Source organism: Hypanus sabinus, chromosome 21 (assembly GCF_030144855.1).
Source record: "Hypanus sabinus isolate sHypSab1 chromosome 21, sHypSab1.hap1, whole genome shotgun sequence".
NCBI lineage: Eukaryota > Metazoa > Chordata > Chondrichthyes > Myliobatiformes > Dasyatidae > Hypanus > Hypanus sabinus.
The window spans coordinates 36,682,216-36,690,014 of NC_082726.1; the positions used below are offsets into that span (position 1 = coordinate 36,682,216).

The window sequence follows — 7,799 nt, forward strand, 5'->3', positions numbered from 1 at the left end:
AGAAGAGAAGTGCTGTATTTACTGTGGTAAGGCTGGCCGTTTTTGAGTTTCAGATCCTGTGTTGGCTGGAAACTCCCAGGGCCATCCAGTGAGGGGAAGAACTGTGATGGTTCCTAGTCTCTGTCCCAGTTCAACAAATTCTGGAGTGGTGTTACTTTCCAGTTTGTATTGGGGGAACATCAGCATGTCTTTGGAGCCTTCATTGACCACAGTGCTGTGGGGAATTTCTTAGATCTTGGGGTGGCCAGATGACTTAAAGTGCCCTTTTACCATTTAGACCAGCCACTCTTTTCCATGGCTCTGGATGGGAGACCATTTGTCCCAGGGCAAATCTGTACCCTTAAACTTACTGTTGGCTGGCACGTGGAATCTGTTCAATGTTATCTTATCTTCTCCCTTAAGATTTCACTAATTCTTGGTCATCCTTGGCTGGCTTTCCACAATGCTCTGATTAGTTGGTCTACTAGTACCATGCAGGGTTGGTCAGTCTCATCTCTGGCCAATTTTTTACCTTTTGAGTTGTCCTCAGGACTTTGAGTTACTTCCTAGATCTCCCAAGTTGTCTACAGGATCTCCTGAGTTGTCTACAGGATCTTCTGAGTTGTCTACCAGCTCTCCCAAGTTGTCTACAGGATCTCCTGAGTTGTCTACAGGATCTTCTGAGTTGTCTACCAGCTCTCCCAAGTTGTCTACAGGATCTTCTGAGTTGTCTACAGGATCTCCTGAGTTGTCTACCAGCTCTCCCAAGTTGTCTACAGGATCTTCTGAGTTGTCTACAGGATCTCCTGAGTTGTCTACAGGATCTCCTGAGTTGTCTACAGGATTTCCTGAGTTGCTGCCAGACTTCCTGAGCTGCCTACCTAAATGATCTCCCGAGTTGTTTCCGAGGTGCCAGCCTGTTTCCAAGATATCTGTTGTGAATTATGCTGAGTTTTCGGTCATAAGTCCTGAGTTGCCTTCTGACTCATTGGAACAGGACTCCAAGTCAACTGAGTTGTTCTGAGTGCCCCCAGAATATTCAGACTTGCTGAAGGTACTTAGCAAAAGAGAGCCACGCTGCTTCCTCCACTTCCTCATATCATTGATGGACAACCGGTATACATAGTTCGGTGACTGTTGGATTCCTGCATGGTACATGGCAAAGTGCAATATTTTGTGGACTGGGAAGTATATGATCTAGAGGAGAGGTGCTGCATTCCTCCTTGAGACATTCAAACCCTGAATTGATTTCACATCCACCATTCTGCTTGCCCTGGACTGTCAGGAGCCAGGCCATAGAGGGTGGGGGGGGGGGGGGGTTGTTCCATCATGAACCCTTTAGATCACCAGGAGGCCCCCGTGAAATCCCAGACCTTGCACTCTACTTTGTTGTTAATTTACCTAATTGTGCCTTGTTTGTTTCCTGAATTTTTTTGTGCTGTTTATTGGCAACTACAGGTTGCTCATGTGAGCTTGAACTATTTTAATTACATGGGCTGAGCACTTGTCACTCAGTTTTGAACTAACCTTTCCTTAGTGAGGTTTGTTCTGAGTGACCTGTGTAACTTTGTTGATTCTTCAGTGAATAAACCCTTGTTGGTGTTTTATACTTGACTGCCGCTAGCCTGAGTTCATCATTACACTCATGGGACATGCCTCCTGGGATATCCTCTCTAAGTACTGCTGTGATGTTTTCCCTGGTCTATAGAGCAAATCCCCCTCTTCTCTTACCTCCAGCTTGGTCACGCCAGAAGCATCGGTACCTCAGATGTTTGAGCTTCCGTCCTTGACCATAAATGTGCTATATTACAATCCCATGCGAAAATTCATCCCTCTTGTCCAGATCTCTTCTGCCTGAGAAAAGAACCCAATTTCCTAAGTGGCCAAAACCCTTCCACCTGCCCCATTTCTTTAGCCACACAGTGGTCCTCCTGTTCATACCTTCACTATCATGCAGCTCAAGGAGTAATCCTGAGGTTACAACTCCAGAGGTCCTGCTTTATGACTTTATGCCTAATTCCTTATATTTACTTTGTCGAATCTGATTACTCTTCCTTTCTACGTCATTGGTACAAATACAGACCACAACTGACTCTCCATGCTCAGAAATGTCAATCAGTCTGGCATCAGGGAGGCAACACATCATCCTGGAGCTCTCACTATCAGCCACAGAAATGGCAGCTTCTGCCCCTGACTATAGAGTCTCTATCACCACTGCTTGCCTACACTTTGACCCTCCCCATGCATAATTGAGCCAGTAGTGTCAGTGTCCTGGGTGCTAATGCATCCTTCTCCTGAAAAGCCATCCCTTCCACAGTATCCAGTGTCGCGTTCTTCTTAGAGTTGGGAATAATTACTGGGGACTCCTGCAATGCCTGCCTTCCTCTTCCGGTGGTCTCCTGTCTAAATGGCTGAGGTTGTTTTGTGCTCACTTCCCATCTCTAATATTTCCTGCCTCCTGTTTGACTCAGTGCCCAACTGTCTCTTCAACTGGTCTGAACAGAACTGCAGAACATGGATGTAAATGTCTGGCACCCACTGCAGTTACCCAGCCTTCCTCTGGAACTGCCCGTGAGCCTGTGAACATGTGGCGACATTTGTTTCTGGCACATAGAAACATAGAAAATAGGTGCAGGAGTAGGCCCTTTGGCCCTTCGAGCCTGCACTGCCATTCAGTATGATCATGGTTGATTATCCAACTCAAAACCCTGTACCTGCTTTCTCCCCATATCCCTGATCCCTTTAGCCACAAGGGCTATATCTAACTTATGGCACACCCCCATCTGTGTGGTTGCTAATGCAAATGATGCATTTCACTGATGTACATAATTTTTCCAAGTTCAAAGCTCAAAGTAAATTTATTACCAAGGTACACAAATGACACCAGATACAATGCTGAGATTTGTTTTCTTACAGTAAATCCAAGAATCACAATAGAATCGATGAAAAACTGCACACGACAAAGACGGACGGAAAACTAATGTGCAAAAGACAACAAATGGTGCAAATACAAAATAAAAAAGATAATAATAAATAAATAACCAATAAATATCGAGAACATGAGATGAGGAGTCCTTGAAAGTGAGTGCATAGGTTGTGGCCATAGTTCGGTGAGTGAAGCTGAGTAAAGTTATCCCCTCTGGTTCAAGAGCCTGATGTTGAGGGGTAATAACTGTTTCTGATCCTGGTGATGTGTGTCCTGAGGCTCTTGTGCCTCCTTCCTGATGGCAGCAGCAAGAAAAGAGAATGGGCTGGGCGGTGGGTCTTGTGTATCAATATTTCAGTAGTATTTGAGTAATATTATAAATCTATTGTTTGACTAAGCATTCTTGTTCATTTAATTAATTATGGGTTACAGTACAGTATATGTAAAAATAAGTGAATTGCATATATCATGACCCTACCATATCATACATGTGTGCCTCGTTTAAAGAAAAAACAGAAGTTATCTTGTGGGCTCCCATCTTTGTCTTGAAATTAGATTTATGTTTTGGAGGTACAAGACTTAACAGGGGTGACAAAGTACTTTTAAAATGTACCCAAGACACCTACCTAGCTGTTGAAGTGCAGCAAGATATTAGAGTTAAATAAAAAATCAGTGCCGTGCTCGTCTCTTTGGAAGGGGGAGAGATATTGTCAAGCTAAAAAAAAAAGGTGAAAATGGACTAATTTATGGGTTCATAAATAGTGAGTACTGGGTGATAATAATCATAAAAAAGAGTAGAAATAGGTGGCTACTTTGGAAAGATTGACATGTTTGATTACATAAAAGAGAACTGGAATATGTATACTGAATGAATTGTACAGTAAAGCCAATGAAAAACAAGTGCCAGTTTTGCTGAGTGCATGGGATTTAAAGGCAGACAGTTTGCTTAGAAATTTATCTGCTCTAACCAAAATAAGCTTGCTGATTTGTGAACATTTAGAACCTAAACCAAAGTTGTCTGCAGAGCACTTTAGTTTTCACAAATGGAATCAAAAGGAAGATGAGTCTATTTCAATGTCCGTAGCTAAATTGAATTGTTGTGAGTTGTCAGTTTGGTAATGGACTTAATGATCTTTTCACTAGGGAGCATTTGAAAATAGTGCCTAACAGAAGCACCTTACATTTAAAACAGCAGTTGAAATATCTGTATCAATAGAAAAAGCAGCAGTCTGGAGCGCGGAGCTTAGTTAAAATAGCGCTAAACAGCAACTCCTTTGCTTACATCTTCAGAAATAGCTCTATTTCCATCTTTAATATCTCTATTTTTCTCTTTCAAGGTTCTTTTGAAGACCCTGACCTGGAGTTACATTCTGACTTTGGTTCTTTGCGGGAATGGGACCGGCTCTTGGGGTTTTACAACCGGCGTTATCTGATATGGCAAGGGCGTGGCCTAAGAGTTCGGTTCGCCTTTGGAGGATCTTGAGGCTTTGGAGACAGGCGGATTGAAGGTCGGTGTCCCAACAGGCTGGTGTCGTGGGAGTCGGAAGAGCGTTGGCTGTGTGCCCAGAGACCTGAGATCTTTGGGCACAGACCTCAGAAAAAGCGATGCATTGGACTTTTAACATCGTAAATCAGCAAGTTGTTTGTTATGTCTCCCCTCTCGCAGTGAAATGGATCCCAGAGAGAACCTGTGGTATGTTGAATACCAGGTGAACGTGTAGTCTTTGGAGTACTGCAAGTCTGTGTCTTTGCTGTTTGCTTTGCTCACACTTGAGTGCTCGGTGGCGGGTGCTGATGCTTTTTTTTGCTGGTGGCGGGAGGGGGGAACGTTGCTTGCTGCCTCTTATGCATGGGAGGGAGGGGTGCTGGAGGGGACTTAACTGTCATTCATTCTTTGGGGCACGCCTCTGTTTTCATAGATGGTTGCAAAGAAAAAGCATTTCAGGGTGTACATTGTATACATTCCTCTGACATTAAATGTGCATTTGAAAGCTTTGAAACGCATTTGAATTGCAGTCAGGAATGAAAATGAGCATGACCAAATTTGCAGAGTCTAGACCAAGGCCAGCCTGGCCGAACAGATTGCATTACCATTGTGGCAGGGGCTGACATACACCAGGCAAATGCAGATTTAAAGGCAAAACTTGCAGCAAATGCAACAAAGTGGGATACGTACAAAGAGCGTGTCAGGCAGACAAAATTAAATGGACTGCACAGGGTAGAGAAAATGATAGAAAGTCAAGTTGTAGCTTCCAAAAAAGTACGAAACTGCATGCTGTTGATGAAACATCTGATAATGATGAGAGTGACACTGGTCTGAGAAGCCTTGGGATTCATCTGTGAAAACTAACAACAAACAAGCAATATGGCTTATACCAGAAGTGAACAACAAATTAATTAAAATGGAATTGGACATTGGCTTGGCTGCTTCAGTCATTTCACAAAGTGAATTTGTGTGGTATTTCAAAGATACTGAACTGAAGCCACAGATATCCAACTAAGAACTTATACTGGAGTGAAGATAACTCCCGTGGGAATGACACTCACAACAGTGAAATACAACAAACAAGAAGCCATATTGGGCTGGGTGGGGTGCGGGCAGCATTGTGGGGCTGTGATTGGCTGAGACAAGTACAATTTGATTGTAGATCCATCCACCATTTGCATACTACATACCCTGCAAAAGAGTCACCTGAAAGTGAATTAAGAAAGGTACTGGATGATACCAGAGCATCGTTCAGGGATGGCATTGGAAAACTCAAACATATCAAGGGTAAATTATGTTAAATGAAAACACTGCACCCAAGGATTACAAAATCTGTCCTGTTCCTTATACCATCCATGATAAAGTAGCCAGTGAGCTAGATTGCATGGAGGCTGAAGGAATTCTTTCCAGCGTTGAGTGGAGCTCATGAACAATGGCAGCGGTCCTAGTAGCCAAGATGAATGGGTCTGTCGGGATCTGTGGTGATTGTAAGGTCATCATCAACCCTGTACTGAAAGTAGATCAATACCTTCTGTCCTGATAGAGAATATGTGGCAAAGCTTTCTGGAGGGAAACACTTCAGCACGGTGGACTTAGATGAGGCTACCTACAGACAGAGATGATGAAGAAGAGTCCAAAATGTTTCTCACCTTACGCACTCACAAAGGCCTTTGTTGCTATAATAGTCTTATTTTTGGAGAAGCATCTGCACCTGCACTCTGGCAGAAAGCTGCGAGGTTGCCCAGGCACACAGCATTACCTGGATAACATCATTATTACTGGTAAGGATGACAAGGAACATAAGTGTGAATCCTTTAAGCCAAACATCACTTACTGTGGTCACACTATTGATGCACGAGGAGTACACAAATATGGAGAAAATTCAAGCAGTGGTGGATATCCCAAGGACTACAGTTGCTGCCCATTTTAGGATTTGTCAATTACTATAACAAGTTCCTGCCAAACCTGACTAATGTGCTCCACCCCTTGAACTAATTTCTGCAGATTGGGAAGAGACTGCAATGGACAAAGCAGTGTGAGGTGGCTGTCCAAAAGGAAAAGGAAATGGTGATGTCAAACACAGTAGTCACACATTATGATCCACATTGTCCAGTGAAGCTTGACATGCACTGTTCGGGATGCCAATTCATCCAGAAGAAAAGTGTCTAGAGCTGTCCAAACCACTTTGTGCAGACCCAGAGTCAACTCCTACAACCCGCACGGAGGAGGCCCCAGAACCTGCGATTGTTTCACAGCCTCAAGTCTCATCTGCCAAGTGAGTGACCCCTCCCCCTTTCCGGAAAGATGTTATGTATTTAATATTTCAGTAGTATTTGAGTAATATTGTAAATATATTGTTTGATTAAGCATTCTTGTTCATATAAAAATGTTTGATGGGTTACGGGTAAAAATAAGTGAATTGCATATTTCATGAAGCCACTGCATCTTACGTGAGCACCTCACTAAAAGTAAAATGAACATACATGAGTTATTTCCCGGGCTCTCGTCTTTTTCTTGCAATTAGATTTATGTTTTGGGGTTAGAAAGCATAGTAGTGGGGTCCTTGATGATGGAAGTTGCTTTCCTGTGACAGCGCTTTGTGTAGATATGCTCAATAATGCTAGGGAGGGTTCTATCCATGATGGTCTGGCCTGTATCCACTACTTTTTGCAGGATTTTCTGTTAAAGAGCATTGGTGTTTCCATACCAGGCTGTGATGCAACCATCACACATCTATAGAAGTTTGCCAAAGTTTTAGATGTCATGCTGAAATTCCACAAATTTCTGATGAATTAGAGGCGCTGCCATGCTTGCTTCATAATGAGTTATGTACCAGGTGCAGGACAGGTCCTCTGAACTGATTACACCAAGGAACATAAAGTTTCTGACCTTCTCCACCTTTGATCTCCTGATGAGGTCCTCTGGTTTCCGCCTCCTGAACGCAAGATTAGCTGCTTAGTCTTGCAGACATTGAGTGAGAGGTGGTTGTGGCACTGCTCACCCAGATTTTTCATCTCTTTCCTATATCAAAATCAGAATCAGGTTTAATATCACTGGAAAAGAGCTTTGAACAGCAGCCAATCTGGCCATCGGAAGTTTCGAGAGGAGGGGACTTCAATCAGGTCCACCGCCTGAGTACAAAAGGGCAGCAGTGGGTCACTGCAACGAAAAGGAGCTTTGACCAGTGACCAATTGGCATTTAGGATTGCTTAGCAAGAGTACGTTAAAGGAAGTTAGGGGCAAGCACAGCGGTCATCGGTGCAGTGGACAGAGTCAGAGTGGAGATCGTGAAGCTTTAGCTCTTCGAGGCTTCAGCAAAGAGGCGTCAGTCAGAGAAAGCAAAAGAAAAGAAAAACTCAAGGTTAAGTTTTTTTCCCTTTCCCTTCCTTATATCTGCTCAGCTGGGAT

The 7,799-nt window shown here is 43.4% G+C and overlaps 1 long non-coding RNA gene across 1 annotated transcript in view; it reads left to right on the top strand.

The window, feature by feature from the left end:
- LOC132378968 (uncharacterized) overlaps positions 1 to 6,685 on the top strand; it is a 104,861-nt gene extending 98,176 nt beyond the window's left edge. Inside the window, exons 3-4 of the long non-coding RNA XR_009507245.1 lie at positions 4,243 to 4,598; positions 6,396 to 6,685. This is a non-coding gene — a long non-coding RNA (uncharacterized LOC132378968). The remainder of the gene's footprint in view (positions 1 to 4,242; positions 4,599 to 6,395) is intronic.
- Positions 6,686 to 7,799: the final 1,114 nt, after the last annotated feature.